Source organism: Mytilus californianus, unplaced genomic scaffold, assembly GCF_021869535.1.
Source record: "Mytilus californianus isolate M0D057914Y unplaced genomic scaffold, xbMytCali1.0.p SCAF_2, whole genome shotgun sequence".
Lineage (NCBI taxonomy): Eukaryota > Metazoa > Mollusca > Bivalvia > Mytilida > Mytilidae > Mytilus > Mytilus californianus.
The window spans coordinates 40862432-40882917 of NW_026262668.1; the positions used below are offsets into that span (position 1 = coordinate 40862432).

Sequence of the window (20486 nt, forward strand, 5' to 3'; positions counted from 1 at the left end):
GAATCAACAACAACTTTCCACCTGAAATTTTCAGAAATTGAAGAGTTTAACATGGCTATATGTTTGACAAATTACCAAAAACTTTCAATGAAAAACTTTAAAAAAAAAGTCAATTTGAAATTTTCATCTTTTACATTGACTTTGTAAGTTTCATAAGTTATATTTATATAATTGATGTTGCATCATTTTTGGAACTTTGCCAAATGCAGTCATTATGTATATCAAATTGAACGCCTAAATGAGCTGTACTCAAAAATGAAAATTTCAAACCCCTTTTTCATCCCAATGGGAAGGGTGGGGTCATTTAGTGCAAAAAAAACAAACTTCTCAGATGGTTAGGTTGTCGCATATCAAATGAAAGTCCATAAAGCGTACATTTAAAATATCAAATTGACGTCCCCAAAAAATGGGTTGGGTGGGGTCATTGAGTGCAAAAAATAAATTTTCTTTTAAGATAAGGTTGTTGTATATCAAATGAAAGGTCTGACCGTGTACATTTCAAATATCAAATTCATGGCCTCCAAAAATGAGTTGGATGGGGTTATTTAGTGCAAAAATCAAACTTTCAAGAACATGTTGCTGTCGCATATCAAATGAAAGATCATCAAGTCTACATTACATATATCATACTTCCAATTTCGAAAATATAGGCGGATGGGGTCATTAAGTGTAATAAGCGAAAAGTTTGAGAAGGTATGCTTGTCCTATATCAATCGAAAGGTCGTAAAAGTACATTACGAAAACATCACTTTTACAGGAAAGACCTTTCAATTGTTTTACAAACAATTGAGATACTAGTTTTTCTAATGTTTTTTTTTTTCTTTTTTTTTTTTTTTAAGGTCTTTCCACTCCGTTAGGAAAGACCTTATTGTTTTTCTAATGTTTTTTTTTTTTTTTTTTTTTTTTTTTTTTTTCTTTTTCTTTTTTTTTTTTTTTTTTTTTTTCTTTTTTTTCTTCCAACATTTTTTTGGGAATGCCCTCCCCCCGTTTCTGTTAAAGTTATCAAGACCAAATATGGACCATCGATAGACATCATCATGAAGTATTACCACATGACCCTGTTAAGGATTTCATCATCCCCTGTAGAAGTTATCCCCCTTTTATTGGATTTTTTCAACATGGCCCCCCTTCGTTGTTTTTGAAGATATCATGACCTTATGTTGGCAATAGGTTGATCTCATCATGATGTACTACCATATGAGGCTGCATAGGATTTCATCATCCCCTATGCGAGTTATATCCCCTTGAAGCGATTTCTTTCCTTTGCATTTTTCTCAAAAAGTATTAGAGATAGAATCGATTTGAAAACGGCAACATATACAGGAACTGATAGCAATGTTAATGAACATATAAAATAATTTTGTTATTGACCCTTATAAGGAGTAATTTCTCTTAAAAAAATATACACAATTTTTGAAAAATTGTATTTCGAGAACCGTAAGTCGTAGAGACTTGGGACCTACACCAATAATCTTAAGTTTATGTGACCTTCAATTTGCACCCAAGGTCAAAGGTCACAGAGTGCAAAAAAAATTTACGCTGCAATTTCAAGCTTGCATATTAAGAAAACCATAAGAGTTTGCTGCATACATACTATGTATAAAATGTTCCTCTCGACGAGCTCTACATTTTATACATTAAGCTCAAAAATGTCCGACTGTCTGTTCAAAAGTTACATTAACATAATTCTTAAAACTATAGTAACATATGTATATCTTTTAAAAGGTAACAGATATCAACCTACTATAAACTGCAAAGATGATCAGTAATTCAAGGCCTTCAATTTGAGGTCAATGTCAGGTCATGATGAAATTTAACCTTGACCTTCAGAGTGTACTATGACCATGACCTTGGGACATTTGAGAGGTCAAGTGGTCTTGAGTTGAATGGTGGTAGTCCCATGTCTCTACGACTTACGGTTCTCAAGTTTGATATTGCATCATATATTTGATAATTCATTGTGACCTTGATGAACTTTGGAATTGTCCAATTTTTTTTCTAAAATGTTGTCCTTTTACTGTAGATCATTTTTCTTTTAACAAATTTGAGATACATGTTGTCGTTTAAGAGATAATGCACTTTGAAATTTTGCGAGCGGAGGCATGTATTTCTGAATCAACAACAGGTAACCACCTGAAATTATAAGAAATTGAAGAGTTTAACATGGTTATATGTTTGACTAAATACCAAAAACATTCAATGAAAAAAAAAACCAAAAAATCAATTTGAAATTTTCATGTTTTGCATTGACTTTGTAAGTTTCATAAGTTCTATTTATATAATTAATATTGCATCATTTTTGGCACTTTGCCAAATCGGGTCATTTGATATATCAAATTGAAGGTCTTAACTAGCTCTACTCAAAAATGAAAATGTAAAACCCCCTTTTCATCCCAGGGGGAAGGGTGGGGTCATTTAGTGCAAAAAATTAAAACTTCTCAGATGGTTAGGTTGTCGCATATCAAATGAAAGTCCATAAAGCGTACATTTCAAATATCAAAATGACGTCCCCAAAAAATGGGTTGGGTGGGGTCATTGAGTGCAAAAAATATAATTTTCTTTTAAGGTAAGGTTGTTGTATTTTAAATGAAAGGTCGTAACGTGTACATTTCAAATATCAGATTCCTGTCCTCAAAAAATAAGTTGGATGAGGTTATTAAGTGCAGAAATCAAACTTTCTAGAACATGGCGTTGTCGCATATCAAATGAAAGATAATCAAGTCTAGATTACATATATCATACTTCCGATATCAAAAATGTAGGCGGATGGGGTCATTAAGTGTAAAAAGTGAAAATTTTTAGAAGGTATGCTTGTCGTATATCAAATGAAAGGTCTTAAAGAGTACATTACAAAAACATCACTTTTACAGGAAAGACCTTTCAATTGTTTTTCAAACAATTGAGATACTAGTTTTTTTTTTCTTTTTTTTCTTCCAACATTTTTTTGACATGCCCTCCCCTCGTTTCTATTAGAGTTATCAAGACCAAATATGGACCATCGATAGACCTCATCATGAAGTATTACCAGATGACCCTGATCAGGATTTCATCATCTCCTTTAGAAGTTATCTCCCTTTTATTGGTTTTTTTCAACATGGCCCCCCTTCGTTGTTTTTAAAGATATCATGACCTTATTTGTACAATAGATAGATCTCATCATGATGTGTTACCATATGAGGCTGCGTAAGATTTCATCATCCCCTTTGAGAGTTATATCCCCTTGAAGCAATTTCTTTTATTTGCATTTTTCTTAAAAAGTATAAGGGATAGAATTGATTTGAAAATTGCAGCATGTACAAGAACAGATGGCAATGTTAATAAACATAAACAATTATTTTGATATCAACCCTTATAAGGAGTTATTTCCCTTTAAAAAATTTACACAATTTAAAACAAATTCTATTTCAAGAACCGGAAGTCGTAGAGACTTGGGACCTTCACCACTAATCTTTAATTCATGTGACCTTTAATTTGCAACCAAGGTCAAAGGTCACCGAGTGCAAAAAAATTTACGCTGCAATTTCAAGCTTGCATATTAAGAAAACAATAAGAGTTTGCTGCATACATACTGTGTATAAAATGTTCTTCTCGACAAGCTCTACATTTTATACATTAAGCTCAAACATGTCCGACCGTCTGTTCAAAAGTTACATCTAGATAATTCTTAAAAGTATAGTATTGTGTGAATATCTTTTAAGTGGTAACATATAGCAACCTACTATAAATTGCAAAAATGATCAGTATTGTAAGACCTTCAATTTGAGGTCAATGTCAGGTCATGATGAAATTTTACCTTGACCTTCAAAGTGTACTATGACCTTGACCTTGTGATATTTGAAAGGTCAAGTTGTCTTGAGTTGAATGGTGGTAGTCTTATGTCTCTACGACTCCGGTTCTTAAGTTTGGTATTGCATCATATATTTGATGATTCATTGTGACCTTGATGAACTTTGAAATTGTCCCAAATTTTTTATGCAACATTGCTCTTTAACTTCAGATCATTTATCATTTAACAGATTTGAGATATCTATTGTCGTTTTAGAGATAATGCAGTTTGAAGTTTTGCGAGCGGAGGCATGTATTTCTGAATCAACAACAGCTTTCCACCTGAAATTTTCAGAAATTGAAGAGTTTAACATGGTTATATGTTTGACTAATTACCAAAAACTTTCAATGAAAAACTCAAAAAAAAAATCAATTTGAAATTTTCATCTTGTAAGTTTCATAAGTCCTATTTATATAGTTGATATTACATCATTTTTGGCTCTTTGCCAAATGCGGTCATTATGTATATCAAATTGAACGTCTAAATGAGCTCTACTCAAAAATGAAAATTTCAAACCCCTTTTCCATCCCAGTGGGAAAGGTGGGGTCATTAAGTGCAAACAATTCAAACTTCTCAGATGGTTATGTTGTCGCATATCAAATGAAAGTCCATAAAGCGTACATTTCAAATATCAAATTGACGTCCCCAAAAAATGAGTTGGGTGGGGTCATTGAGTGCAAAACATAAATTTTCTTTTAAGATAAGGTTGTTGTATATCAAATGAAAGGTCATAACGTGTACATTTCAAATATCAAATTCCTGTTCTAGAAAAACTAGTTGGATGGGGTTATTAAGTGCAAAAATCAAATTTTCTAGAAGATGGCGTTGTCGCATATCAAATGAAAGATCATCAAGTCTACATTACATATATCATACTTCCGATCTCGAAAATTAAGGCGGATGGGGTCATTAGGTGTAAAAAGCGAAAAGTTTTAGAAGGTATGCTTGTCGTATATCAAATGAAAGGTCGTAAAAAATACATTACGAAAACATCACTTTTACAGGAAAGACCTTTCAATTGTTTTACAAACAATTGAGATACTAGTTTTTTCTTTTTCTTTTTTTTTTTCTTTTTTTTCTTCCAACATTTTTTTGACATGCCCTACCCTCGTTTCTATTAAAGTTATCAAGACCAAATTTGAACCACCGATAGACCTCATCATGAAGTATTACCAGATGACCCTGTTTAGGATTTCATCATCTCCTTTGGAAGTTATCTCCCTTTTATTGGGTTTTTTCAACATGGCCTCCCCTCGTTGTTTTTAAAGATATCATGATTTTATTTGTACTATAGGTAGATCTCATCATGATGTATTACCATATGAGGCTGCGTAGGATTTCATCAACTCCTTTGAGAGTTGCATCCCCTTGAAGCAATTTCTTTAATTTTATTTTTTCTTAAAAAGTATAAGAGATAGAATCGAATTGAAAATTGCAGCATCTACAAGAACAAATGGCAATGTTAATAAACATAAACAATTAGTATGTTATCAATCCTTATACGGAGTGATTTCCCTTGAAAAATTTTACTCAATTTTTAAAAAATTGTATTTCGAGAACCGGTAGTCGTAGAGACTTGGGACCTTCACCAATAATCTTTATTTCATGTGACCTTTAACTTCCACCCAAGGTCAAAGGTCACTGAGTGCAAACAAAATTTACACTGCAATTTCAAGCTTACATATTAGGAAAACGATAAGAGTTTGCTGCATACATACTGTGTATAAAATGTTCCTCTCGACGAGCTCTACATCTTATTTATTAAGCTCAAAACTGTCCGACTGTCTGTTCACAAGTTACGACGAGATAATTCTTAAAAGTATAGTATTGTGTGTATATCTTCTTAAAGTGAACAGAAGTAACCTACTATAAATTGCAAAAATGATCAGTATTTTAAAACCTTCAATTTGAGGTCAATGTCAGGTCATAATGAAATTTAACCTTGACCTTCAGAGTGTGCTATGACATTGACATTGTGACATTTGAAAGGTCAAGTGGTCCTGAGTTGAATAGTGGTAGTCTTATGTCTCTACGACTTCCGGTTCTGAAGTTTAATATTGCATCATATATTTGATAATTCATTGTGACCTTGATGAACTATGGAATTGTCCCAAATTTTTTTATACAATGTTGCCTTCTAACGGTAGATCATTTATCATTTAACAGATTTGAGATATCTGTTGTCGTTTAAGAGATAATGCAGTTTGAAAATTTTCGAGCGGAGGCATGTATTTCTGAATCAACAACAGTTTACCACCTGAAATTTTCAGAAATTAAAGAATTCAACATGGTTATATGTTTGACTAAATACCAAAAGCATTCAATGAAAAGAAAACCCAAAAAATCAATTTTGAAATTTTCATGTTTTGCATTTACTTTGTAAGTTTCATAAGTTCTATTTATATAATTGATATTGCATCATTTTTGGCACTTTGCCAAATGGGGTCATTTGATATATCAAATTGAAGGTCTTAACGAGCTCTACTCAAAAATGAAAATGTTAAACCCCCTTTTCATCCCGGGGGGGAAGGGTGGGGTCATTTAGTGCAAAAAATTCAAACTTCTCGGATGGTTAGGTTGTCGCATATCAAATGAAATTCCATGAAGCGTACATTTCAAATATCAAATTGACGTCCCCAAAAATGGGTTGGGTGGGGTCATTGAGTGCAAAAAATAAAATTTTCTTTTAAGGTAAAGTTGTTGTATTTCAAATGAAAGGTCGTAACGTGTACATTTCAAATATCAGATTCTTGTCCTCAAAAAATTAGTTGGATGGGGTTATTAAGTGCAAAAATAAAACTTTCTAGAACATAACGTTGTCGCATATCAAATGAAAGATAATCAAGTCTAGATTACATATATCATACTTCCGATATCAAAAATGTAGGCGGATGGGGTCATCAAGTGTAAAAAGTGAAAATTTTCAGAAGGTATGCTTGTCGTATATCAAATGAAAGGTCTTAAAGAGTACATTACAAAAACATCACTTTTGCAGGAAAAACCTTTCAATTGTTTTACAAACAATTGAGATACTAGTTTTTTCTTTTTTTTCTTCCAACATTTTTTTTGACATGCCCTCCCGCCGTTTCTGTTGTAGTTATCAAGACCAAATATGAACCATCGATAGACCTCATCATGAAGTATTACCAGATGACCCTGTTAAGGATTTCATCATCCCCTTTAGAAGTTATCTCCCTTTTATTGGTTTTTTTCGACATAGCCCCTCGTCGTTATTTTTTAAGATATCATGACTTTATGTGGACAATAGGTAGATCTTACCATGATGTATTACCATATGAGGCTGCGTAAGATTTCATCATCCCCTTTGAGAGTTATATCCCCTTAAAGGAATTTCTTTTATTTGCATTTTTCTAAAAAAGTATTACAGATAGAATCAATTTGAAAATGGCAGCATGTACAAGAACAGATGGCAATGTTAATAAACATAAACAATTATTTTGTTATTAACCCTTATAAGGAGTTATTTCTCTTGAAAAATTATACACAATTTTTGAGAATTCTACTTCGAGAACCGGAAGTAGTAGAGACTTGGGACCTTCACCAATAATCTTTAATTCATGTGACCTTTAACTTGCACCCAAAGTCAAAGGTCACTGAGTGCAAAAAAAAATTACGCGGCAATTTCAAGCTTACATATTAAGAAAACGATAAGAGTTTGCTGCATACATACTGTGTATAAAATGTTCCTCTCGACGAGCTCTACATTTTATTCATTAAGCTCAAAACTGTCCGACCGTCTGTTCACAAGTTACGACGAGATAATTCTTAAAAGTATAGAATTGTGTGTATATCTTTTTAAAGGTAACAGATATCAACCTACTATAAATTGCAAAAATTATCAGTATTTTAAAACCTTCAATTTGAGGTCAATTTCAGGTCATGATGAAATTTAACCTTGACCTTCAGAGTGTGGTATGACCTTGACATTATGACATTTGAAAGGTCAAGTGGTCCCGAGTTGAATAGTGGTAGTCTTATGTCTCTACGACTTCCGGTTCTGAAGTTTGATATTGCATCATATATTTGATAATTCATTGTGACCTTGATGAACTATGGAATTGTCCCAAATTTTTTTATACAATGTTGCCTTTCAACTGCAGATCATTTATCATTTAACAGATTTGAGATATCTATTGTTGTTTAAGAGATAATGCAGTTTGAAATTTTTCGAGCGGAGGCATGTATTTCTGAATCAACAACAGATTACCACCTGAAATTTTCAGAAATTAAAGAATTCAACATGGTTGTATGTTTGACTAAATACCAAAAACATTCACTGAAAAAAAAAACCCAAAAAATCAATTTGAAATTTTCATGTTTTGCATTTACTTTGTAAGTTTCATAAGTTCTATTTATATAATTGATATTGCATCATTTTTGGCACTTTGCCAAATGGGGTCATTTGATATATCAAATTGAAGGCCTTAACGAGCTCTACTCAAAAATGAAATTGTTAAACCCATTTTCATCCCAGGGGGCAGGGTGGGGTCATTTAGTGCAAAAAATTCAAACTTCTCAGATGGTTAGGTTGTCGCATATCAAATGAAAGTCCATAAGGCGTACATTTCAAATATCAAATTGACGTCCCCAAAAAATGGGTTGGGTGGGGTCATTGAGTGCAAAACATAAATTTTCTTTTAAGATAAGGTTGTTGTATATCAAACGAAAGGTCATAACGTGTACATTTCAAATATCAAGTTCCTGTCCTCCAAAAATTAGATGGATGGGGTTATTAAGTGCAAAAATCAAACTTTTTAGAACATGGCGTTGTCGCATATCAAATGAAAGATAATCAAGTCTAGATTACATATATCATACTTCCAATATCAAAAATGTAGGCGGATGGGGTCATTAAGTGTAAAAAGTGAAAATTTTCAGAAGGTATGCTTGTCGTATATCAAATGAAAGGTCTTAAAGAGTACATTACAAAAACATCACTTTTGCAGGAAAGACCTTTCAATTGTTTTACAAACAATTGAGATACTAGTTTTTCTTTTTTTTCTTCCAACATTTTTTTGGGAATGCCCTCCCCCCCGTTTCTGGTAAAGTTATCAAGACCAAATATAGACCATTGATAGACCTCATCTTGAAGTATTACCACATGACCCTGTTAAGGATTTCATCATCCCCTGTAGAAGTTATCTCCCTTTTATTGGATTTTTTCGACATTGCCTCACCTCGTTGTTTTTAAAGATATTATGACCTTATGTGGACAATAGGTAGATCTCATCATGATGTACTACCCTATGAGGCTGCGTAGGATTTCATCATCCCCTATGCGAGTTATATTCCCTTGAAGCAATTTCTTTCCTTTGCATTTTTCTCAAAAAGTATTAGGGATAGAATCGATTTGAAAACAGCAACATCTACAGGAACAGATGGCAATGTTAATGAACATATAACATAATGTTGTTATTGACCCTTATAAGGAGTTATTCCTCTTGAAAAAATATACATAATTTTTGAAAAATTGTATTTCGAGAACCAAAAGTCGTAGAGACTTGGGACCTACACCAATAATCTTTAGTTCATGTGACCTTCAATTTGCATCTAAGGTCAAAGGTCAACAAGTGCAAAAAAAATTTACGCTGCAATTTCAAGCTTACATATTAAGAAAACGATAAGAGTTTGCTGCATACATACTGTGTATAAAATGTTCCTCTCGACGAGCTCTACATTTTATACATTAAGCTCAAAAATGTCCGACCGTCTGTTCAAAAGTTACGACGAGATTATTCTTTAAAGTATAGTTTTGTGTGTATATCTTTTAAAAGGTAACAGATATCAACCTACTATGAACTGCAAAAATGATCAGTATTTTAAGACCTTCAATTTGAGGTCAATGTCAGGTCATGATGAAATTTTACCTTGACCTTCAAAGTGTACTATGACCCTGACCATGTGAAATTTGAAAGGTCAAGTAGTCCTGAGTTGAATGATGGTAGTCCCATGGTTCTACAACTTCCGGTTCTCTTGTTTGGTATTGCATCATATATTTGATGATTCATTGTGACCTTGATTAACTTCGGAATTGTCCCAATTTTTTTTCTACAATGTTGTCCTTCAAATGCAGATCATTTATTATTTAACCGATTTGAGATATCTATTGTCGTATAAGAGATAATGCAGTTTGAAATTGTGCAAGCGGAGGCATGTATTTCTGAATCAACAACAACTTTCCACCTGAAATTTTCAGAAATTGAAGAGTTTAACATGGCTATATGTTTGACAAATTACCAAAAACTTTCAATGAAAAACTTTAAAAAAAAAGTCAATTTGAAATTTTCATCTTTTACATTGACTTTGTAAGTTTCATAAGTTATATTTATATAATTGATGTTGCATCATTTTTGGAACTTTGCCAAATGCAGTCATTATGTATATCAAATTGAACGCCTAAATGAGCTGTACTCAAAAATGAAAATTTCAAACCCCTTTTTCATCCCAATGGGAAGGGTGGGGTCATTTAGTGCAAAAAAAACAAACTTCTCAGATGGTTAGGTTGTCGCATATCAAATGAAAGTCCATAAAGCGTACATTTAAAATATCAAATTGACGTCCCCAAAAAATGGGTTGGGTGGGGTCATTGAGTGCAAAAAATAAATTTTCTTTTAAGATAAGGTTGTTGTATATCAAATGAAAGGTCTGACCGTGTACATTTCAAATATCAAATTCATGGCCTCCAAAAATGAGTTGGATGGGGTTATTTAGTGCAAAAATCAAACTTTCAAGAACATGTTGCTGTCGCATATCAAATGAAAGATCATCAAGTCTACATTACATATATCATACTTCCAATTTCGAAAATATAGGCGGATGGGGTCATTAAGTGTAATAAGCGAAAAGTTTGAGAAGGTATGCTTGTCCTATATCAATCGAAAGGTCGTAAAAGTACATTACGAAAACATCACTTTTACAGGAAAGACCTTTCAATTGTTTTACAAACAATTGAGATACTAGTTTTTCTAATGTTTTTTTTTTTCTTTTTTTTTTTTTTTAAGGTCTTTCCACTCCGTTAGGAAAGACCTTATTGTTTTTCTAATGTTTTTTTTTTTTTTTCTTTTTTTTCTTCCAACATTTTTTTGGGAATGCCCTCCCCCCGTTTCTGTTAAAGTTATCAAGACCAAATATGGACCATCGATAGACATCATCATGAAGTATTACCACATGACCCTGTTAAGGATTTCATCATCCCCTGTAGAAGTTATCCCCCTTTTATTGGATTTTTTCAACATGGCCCCCCTTCGTTGTTTTTGAAGATATCATGACCTTATGTTGGCAATAGGTTGATCTCATCATGATGTACTACCATATGAGGCTGCATAGGATTTCATCATCCCCTATGCGAGTTATATCCCCTTGAAGCGATTTCTTTCCTTTGCATTTTTCTCAAAAAGTATTAGAGATAGAATCGATTTGAAAACGGCAACATATACAGGAACTGATAGCAATGTTAATGAACATATAAAATAATTTTGTTATTGACCCTTATAAGGAGTAATTTCTCTTAAAAAAATATACACAATTTTTGAAAAATTGTATTTCGAGAACCGTAAGTCGTAGAGACTTGGGACCTACACCAATAATCTTAAGTTTATGTGACCTTCAATTTGCACCCAAGGTCAAAGGTCACAGAGTGCAAAAAAAATTTACGCTGCAATTTCAAGCTTGCATATTAAGAAAACCATAAGAGTTTGCTGCATACATACTATGTATAAAATGTTCCTCTCGACGAGCTCTACATTTTATACATTAAGCTCAAAAATGTCCGACTGTCTGTTCAAAAGTTACATTAACATAATTCTTAAAACTATAGTAACATATGTATATCTTTTAAAAGGTAACAGATATCAACCTACTATAAACTGCAAAGATGATCAGTAATTCAAGGCCTTCAATTTGAGGTCAATGTCAGGTCATGATGAAATTTAACCTTGACCTTCAGAGTGTACTATGACCATGACCTTGGGACATTTGAGAGGTCAAGTGGTCTTGAGTTGAATGGTGGTAGTCCCATGTCTCTACGACTTACGGTTCTCAAGTTTGATATTGCATCATATATTTGATAATTCATTGTGACCTTGATGAACTTTGGAATTGTCCAATTTTTTTTCTAAAATGTTGTCCTTTTACTGTAGATCATTTTTCTTTTAACAAATTTGAGATACATGTTGTCGTTTAAGAGATAATGCACTTTGAAATTTTGCGAGCGGAGGCATGTATTTCTGAATCAACAACAGGTAACCACCTGAAATTATAAGAAATTGAAGAGTTTAACATGGTTATATGTTTGACTAAATACCAAAAACATTCAATGAAAAAAAAAACCAAAAAATCAATTTGAAATTTTCATGTTTTGCATTGACTTTGTAAGTTTCATAAGTTCTATTTATATAATTAATATTGCATCATTTTTGGCACTTTGCCAAATCGGGTCATTTGATATATCAAATTGAAGGTCTTAACTAGCTCTACTCAAAAATGAAAATGTAAAACCCCCTTTTCATCCCAGGGGGAAGGGTGGGGTCATTTAGTGCAAAAAATTAAAACTTCTCAGATGGTTAGGTTGTCGCATATCAAATGAAAGTCCATAAAGCGTACATTTCAAATATCAAAATGACGTCCCCAAAAAATGGGTTGGGTGGGGTCATTGAGTGCAAAAAATATAATTTTCTTTTAAGGTAAGGTTGTTGTATTTTAAATGAAAGGTCGTAACGTGTACATTTCAAATATCAGATTCCTGTCCTCAAAAAATAAGTTGGATGAGGTTATTAAGTGCAGAAATCAAACTTTCTAGAACATGGCGTTGTCGCATATCAAATGAAAGATAATCAAGTCTAGATTACATATATCATACTTCCGATATCAAAAATGTAGGCGGATGGGGTCATTAAGTGTAAAAAGTGAAAATTTTTAGAAGGTATGCTTGTCGTATATCAAATGAAAGGTCTTAAAGAGTACATTACAAAAACATCACTTTTACAGGAAAGACCTTTCAATTGTTTTTCAAACAATTGAGATACTAGTTTTTTTTTTCTTTTTTTTCTTCCAACATTTTTTTGACATGCCCTCCCCTCGTTTCTATTAGAGTTATCAAGACCAAATATGGACCATCGATAGACCTCATCATGAAGTATTACCAGATGACCCTGATCAGGATTTCATCATCTCCTTTAGAAGTTATCTCCCTTTTATTGGTTTTTTTCAACATGGCCCCCCTTCGTTGTTTTTAAAGATATCATGACCTTATTTGTACAATAGATAGATCTCATCATGATGTGTTACCATATGAGGCTGCGTAAGATTTCATCATCCCCTTTGAGAGTTATATCCCCTTGAAGCAATTTCTTTTATTTGCATTTTTCTTAAAAAGTATGAGAGATAGAATCGAATTGAAAATGGCAGAATGTACAAGAACAGATGGCAATGTTAATAAACATAAACAATTAGTTTGTTATCAACCCTTATAAGGCGTTATTTCGCTTGAAAAATTATACACAATTTTTGAAAAATTCTATTTCGAGAACCGGAAGTCGTAGAGACTTGGGACCTTCACCAATAATCTTTTTTTCATGTGACCTTTAATTTGCACCCAAGGTCAAAGGTCACTGAGTTCAAAAAAATTTACGCTGCAATTTCAAGCTTACATATTAAGAAAACGATAAAAGTTTGCTGCATACATACTGTGTATAATATGTTCCTCTCGACGAGCTCTACATTTTATACATTAAGCTTAAAACTGTCCGACCGTCTGTTTAAAAGTTACGACGAGATAATTCTTAAAAGTATAGTATTGTGTGTATATCTTTTTAAAGGTAACAGATATCAACCTACTATAAATTGCAAAAATGATCAGTGTTGTAAGACCTTCAATTTGAGGTCAATGTCAGGTCATGTTGAATTTTTACCTTGACCTTCAAAGTGTACTATGACCTTGACCTTGTGATATTTGAAAGGTCAAGTTGTTTTGAGTTGAATGGTGGTAGTCCCATGTCTCTTTGACTTCCGGTTCTCAAGTTTGGTATTGCATCATATATTTGATGATTCATTGTGACCTTGATGAACTTCGGAATTGTCCCAATTTTTTTATAAAATGTTGCCCTTCAACTGCAGATCATTTATCATTTAACAGATTTGAGATATCTATTGTCATTTTAGAGATAATGCAGTTTGAAATTTTGCGAGCGGAGGCATGTATTTCTGAATCAACGACAGCTTTCCATCTAAAATTTTCAGAAATTGAAGAGTTTAACATGGTTATATGTTTGACTAATTACCAGAAACTTTCAATGAAAAACTCAAAAAAAAAAATCAATTTGAAATTTTCATCTTTTACATTGACTTTGTAAGTTTCATAAGTTCTATTTATATAATTGATATTGCATCATTTTTGGCTCTTTGCCAAATGCAGTCATTATGTATATCAAATTGAACGTCTAAATGAGGTCTACTCAAAAATGATAATTTCAAACCCCTTTTTCATCCCAGTGTGAAGGGTGGGGTCATTTAGTGCAAAAATTTCAAACTTCTCGGATGGTTAGGTTGTCGCATATCAAATGAAAGTCCATAAAGCGTACATTTCAAATATCAAATTGACGTCCCACAAAAAGGGGTTGGGAGGGGTCATTGAGTGCAAAACATAAATTGTCTTCTAAGGTAAGGTTGTTGTATATCAAATGAAAGGTCATAATGTGTACATTTCAAATATCAAATTCCTGTCCTCCAAAAATGAGTTGGATGGGGTTATTAAGTGCAAAAATAAAACTTTCTAGAACATGGCGTTGTTGCATATCAAATGAAAGATCATCAAGTCTACATTACATATATCATACTTCCGGTCTCGAAAATTTAGGCGGATGGGGTCATCTAGTGTAAAAAGCGAAAAGTTTCAGAAGGTATGCTTGTCGTATATCAATCAAAAGGTGGTACAAAGTACATTACGAAAACATCACTTTTACAGGAAAGACCTTTCAATTGTTTTACAAACAATTGAGATACTAGTTGTTTTTTTTAAGGTCTTTCCACTCCGTTAGGAAAGACCTTATTGTTTTTCTTATGTTTTTTTTTCTTTTTCTTTTTTTAAGGTCTTTCCACTCCGTTAGGAAAGACCTTATTGTTTTTCTAATGTTTTTTTTTTTTTTTCTTTTTTTTTTTTTTTTTTTCTTCTTTTTTCTTCCAACATTTTTTTGACATGCCCTCCCCTTGTTTCTATTGGAGTTATCAAGACCAAATATGAACCATCGGTAGACCTCATCATGAAGTTTTACCAGATGACCCTGTTAAGGATTTCATCATCCCCTTTAGAAGTTATCTCCCTTTTATTGGTTTTTTTCAACATGGCCCCCCCTCGTTGTTTTTAAAGATATCATGTCCTTATTTGTACAATAGGTAGATCTCATCATGATATATTACCATATGAGGCGGCGTAATATTTCATCATCCCCTTTGAGAGTTATATCCCCTTGAAGCAATTTCTTTTATTTGCATTTTTCTTAAAAAGTATTAGACATAGAATTAAATTGAAAGTGGCAGCATCAACAAGAACAAATGGCAATGTTAATAAACATGAACAATTAGTTTGTTATCAACCCTTATAAGGAGTTATTTCCCTTTCAAAATTATACACAATTTTTGAAAAATTCTATTTCGAGAACCGGAAGTCGTAGAGACTTGGGACCTTCACCAATAATCTTTAATTCGTGTGACCTTTAATTTGCACCCAAGGTCAAAGGTCACTGAGTGCAAAAAAAATTTACGCTGCAATTTCAAGCTTACATATTAAGAAAACGATAAGAGTTTGCTGCATACATACTGCGTATAAAATGTTCCTCTCGACGAGCTCTACATTTTATACATTAAGCTCAAAACTGTCCGACCTTCTGTTCAAAAGTTGCAACGAGATAATTCTTAAAAGTATAATATTGTGTTTATATCTTTTTAAAGGTAACAGATATCTACCTACTATAAATTGGAAAAATGATCAGTATTTTCAGACCTTCAATTTGAGGTCAATGTCAGGTCATGATGAAATTTTACCTTGACCTTCAAAGTGTAATATGACCTTGATCTTGTGATATTTGAAAGGTCAAGTGGTCCTGAGTTGAATGGTGGTAGTCCCATGTCTCTACGACTTCCGGTTCTCAAGTTTGGTATTGCATTATATATTTGATGATTCATTATGACCTTGATGAACTTCGGAATTGTCCCAAATTTTTTTCTGTAATGTTGTCCTTTTACTGTAGATCATTTTACTTTTAACAGATTTGAGATAACTGTTGTCGTTTTAGAGATAATGCACTTTGAAATTTTGCGAGCGGCGGCATGTATTTCTGAATCAACAACAGGTAACCACCTGATATTTTCAGAAATTAAAGAGTTTAACATGGTTATATGTTTGACAAAATACCAAAAACATTCAATGAAAAAAAAACCCAAAAAATCAATTTGAAGTTTTCATGTTTTGCATTTACTTTGTAAGTTTCATAAGTTCTATTTATATAATTGATATTGCATCATTTTTGGCACTTTGCCAAATGGGGTCATTTGATATATCAAATTGAAGGTCTTAACGAGCTCTACTCAAAAATGAAAATGTTAAACCCCTTTTTCATCCTAGGGGGAAGGGTGGGGTCATTTAGTGCAAAAAATTCAAACTTCTCAGATGGTTAGGTTGTCGCATATCAAATGAAAGTCCATAAAGCGTACATTTCAAATATCAAATTGACGTCCCCAAAAAATGGGTTGGGTGGGGTCATTGAGTGCAAAAAATAAAATTTTCTTTTAAGGCAAGGTTGTTGTATTTCAAATGAAAGGTCGTAACATGTACATTTCAAATATCAGATTCCTGTCCTCAAAAAATTATTGGATGGGGTTATTAAGTGCAAAAATCAAACTTTCTAGAACATGGCGTTGTCGCATATCAAATGAAAGATCATAAAGTCTAGATTACATATATCATACTTCCGATCTCGAAAATTAAGGCGGATGGGGTCATTAAGTGTAAAAAGCGAAAAGTTTCAGAAGGTATGCTTGTCGTATATCAAATGAAAGGTCGTACAAAGTACATTACGAAAACATCACTTTAACAGGAAAGACCTTTCAATTGTTTTACAAACAATTGAGATACTAGTTTGTTCTTCTTTTCTTCCAACATTTTTTTGGGAATGCCCTCCCCCCGTTTCTGTTAAAGTTATCAAGACCAAATATGGACCATCGATAGACATCATCATGAAGTATTACCAGATGACCCTGTTAAGGATTTCATCATCCCCTGTAGAAGTTATCCCCCTTTTATTGGATTTTTTTAACATGGCCCCCCTTCGTTGTTTTTTAAGATATCATGACCTTATTTTGACAATAGGTTGATCTCATCATGATGTACTACCATATGAGGCTGCATAGGATTTCATCATCCCCTATGCGAGTTTTATCCCCTTAAAGCGATTTCTTTCCTTTGCATTTTTCTCAAAAAGTATTAGGGATAGAATCAATTTGTTAAAATTAAAATCAGTTTGTAGACTAAGAAAATAACAATATTAAGGCCTATCAAACAAATCCAAGTGATCATATAAAGTGGAAAAGACGGAAGTCATTATGGATGCTAGAACAAAAACTCACACCAATGTGGTTTTGAAAGAAGAGGTATTTGGCAGGAAATTTAAATTTAGGGCAGAGGCTGTAGATGGCCAGGCCACATTACAATAAACTGTTGACACAGAGATTTGTCTCGCCTATCGGCATGAAATTCAGAAAAAGACAATCTGAGTAATGTAACTTTATAGAAAATATCTTTGTTTATTGTAAGTAGTTCCTATCAATATAACTTAAGCAGATAAACTTAACATTGAAAATTGCTAATTAATTTAAAGTCACCTGACCATGTCCTAGGGGCAGGGCCTCAAAATAGTCGTCAAACTGAAATGTACTGATAGTAAAAAATTTGTAAGGGTTCCGCGGAACCCAGTGTCTCGCCTACTTTTGCTGTTAGTCGCAGGCTAGACAAAAATGGGGAAAAAAGTATTACAAATTTTCCTCTAGATACTATCTTTTGATTGTAAGAAGTTCTGTTCAAGTTTGGTAAAAATCCAAGAAGGTTTATGAATCTAATAAATGTTTTAAAAACTTTAACTGCAGACTGTACGTAATGTTAACTGGAATAAAAGTAAGTCCATTTATAAGTAATATACAGAAAAACAGGAAATAAATTTTTACAAAATTTCCTTCTAGATACTAACTTTTGATCATAAACAAGCTTCTGTCCAAGTTTGGTACAAATCCAGGATAGTTTAAGAAAGTTATTAAAATTTTGAAAACTTTAACCACAGAGTGAATGTAATGTTAACTGGCAAAAAAACTAAGTCCATATATGAGTAAAATACGGATAAACAGGATTTTTTTTTTTACAAAATTTTCTTCTGGATACTATCTTATGATTATAAACAAGCTTCTGTTCAAGTTTGGTACAAATCTAGGATAGTTTAAGAAAGTTATTAAAATTTTGAAAGCTTTAACCACAGAGTGAATGTTATGTTAACTGGCAGAAAAACTAAGTCCATATATGAGTAAAATACGGATAAACAGGATTTTTTTTTTTACAAAATTTACTTCTGGATACTATCTTATGGTCATAAACAAGCTTCTGTCCAAGTTTGATTGAAATGCAGGATAGTTAAGAAAGTTATTAAAATTTCAAAAACTTTAACCACAGAGTGAATATTTGTGGACGACGCCGACGGAATGTAGGATCGCTATGTCTCGCTTTTGCGACAAAAGTCCCAGGCTCGACAAAAATGAAAACAACACATTATAAATTTCATGCATCTGAAGCGCTTTTCTGGATTTACCTTCATCAGGATTGCTCAAAGCCGAATATTTGAAAGCCAAGGGTGTATTAGAACCAAAAATGTTGAAGAGCTATAAAACCAAAAAGGACCTAAAAAATAGCCAAATCCATCTAAGGCCAAATTTGCCTGAGGGAGTTGAAACCTTAGTTTTTATACGCCCGTCAAATTTTTGACGGGACGTATTATGTTATACAAATGTCCGGCGTCTGTTCGTCTGTCTGTCTGTCCGTCTGTGTGTTCGTCTGTCTGTCTGTCCGTCTGTCTGTCCGGCGTAAACATGTTGCACCGAAACTTGAGAATGACTTATCCAAATTTCATGAAACTTAAGAAAGTTGTTTCTTATGATGGTCAAACGATCTGTATACTTTTTGGTGAAAATAAGATTAAAACTTTTTGAGTTACGGGACTTAGTAACTAAAACAGGTGTGTGTTTTTTTTTTCACATGTCGCGCCGTATCTCAAAAACAGTTTATGATTATTGCTTAAAACTTTACACACTTCTTAGTTATATTAATCTTAAGATCTGTATACTTTTTGGTGATGATTCAAAATTTTATTTTAGAGATATTGAGTATTTTGTTAAAAAAGGGGGAGGGGTTTTTCACATGTCCCGCCGTATCTCAAAAACAGTTTATGATTATTGCTTAAAACTTTACACACTTCTTAGTTATATTAAACTTACGATCTGTATCCTTTTTGGTGATGATTCAAAATTTTATTTTTGAGTTATTGAGTATTTTGTAAAAAAAGGGGGAGGGGTTTTTCACATGTCGCGCCGTATCTCTAAACGATTTATGATTATTGCTTAAAATTTTACACACTTCTTAGTTATATTAATCTAAATTTCTGTATACTTTTTGGTTTTGATTCAAAATTTTATTTTTGAGATATTAATTTTATTTTTTTTTAAAGGGGGGTTTTCACATGTCGCGCCGTATCTCAAAAACAGTTTATGATTATTGCTTAAAATTTTACACACTTCTTAGTTATATTAATCTAAAGATCTGTATACTTTTTGGTTTTGATTCAAAATTTTATTTTAGAGATATTGAGTTTTTTGTAAAAAAAAAAGGGGGTTTTCGCATGTCACGCGGTATGTCAGAAACTATTTATGCTTATTGCATAAAAATTCACACACAAGACGACTGGCTTATCATGCACTCATGGCGCAGCTGTTTATTTTATAATTTCAAAATTTATAAATGGGCAATTTTAGAAAGTTTGTTATAAATCATGTCAGTACCGAAGTACTGACTACTGAGCTGATGATACCCTCAGGGACTGATAGTCCACCAGCAGAGGTATTGACTTAGTGCTGTAAAAAATGAAAACAACGAAGCGCTTTTCTGGATTTACCTTCATCAGGAACGCTCAAAGGCGAATATTTGAAAGCCAAGGATGTATTAGGTCCAAGGACACAGTTATCGTCCTTTGGTTTTCGTTGTCTACGAATATAGTCCCTAGTGTGAACAGTGTATAACTTGCATTTTTTTTTTATACACTTTCCCAATTTATTTCTTGATATTTTATGCATGAAATATTAAGAAATGGGATGAATTTACATGTTAAAAAAATTTGGGTGCTGAATCTTTATGTTAAGTAGTGATTTGGTCCAGTTAAAAAAGGTCAAAAATTAGAATGTCTGAAGCTGTCAAACTGAATTTTAGCCCCCTTAACACAGAATTGTCAATATTTTGAGTTAGAGCTGGTAGAAGTTTCTATAATTTAGATATTATTTGTATCAATAGTAGTACACTACACTGTAAAAATCTTTTTGAGATAGAGCAGGTGCGATT

At 32.8% G+C, this 20486-nt stretch overlaps 1 long non-coding RNA gene across 1 annotated transcript; it reads right to left on the reverse strand.

Annotated features, from left to right (window-relative positions):
• Positions 1 to 1870: 1870 nt before the first annotated feature.
• Positions 1871 to 15934, reverse strand: LOC127727936 (uncharacterized). The gene is made up of 4 exons (XR_007993900.1): positions 15806 to 15934; positions 13427 to 13677; positions 6956 to 7411; positions 1871 to 3007 (listed from the first exon to the last, which is right to left on the reverse strand). It is a non-coding gene; the product is annotated as an uncharacterized LOC127727936 (long non-coding RNA).
• Positions 15935 to 20486: the final 4552 nt, after the last annotated feature.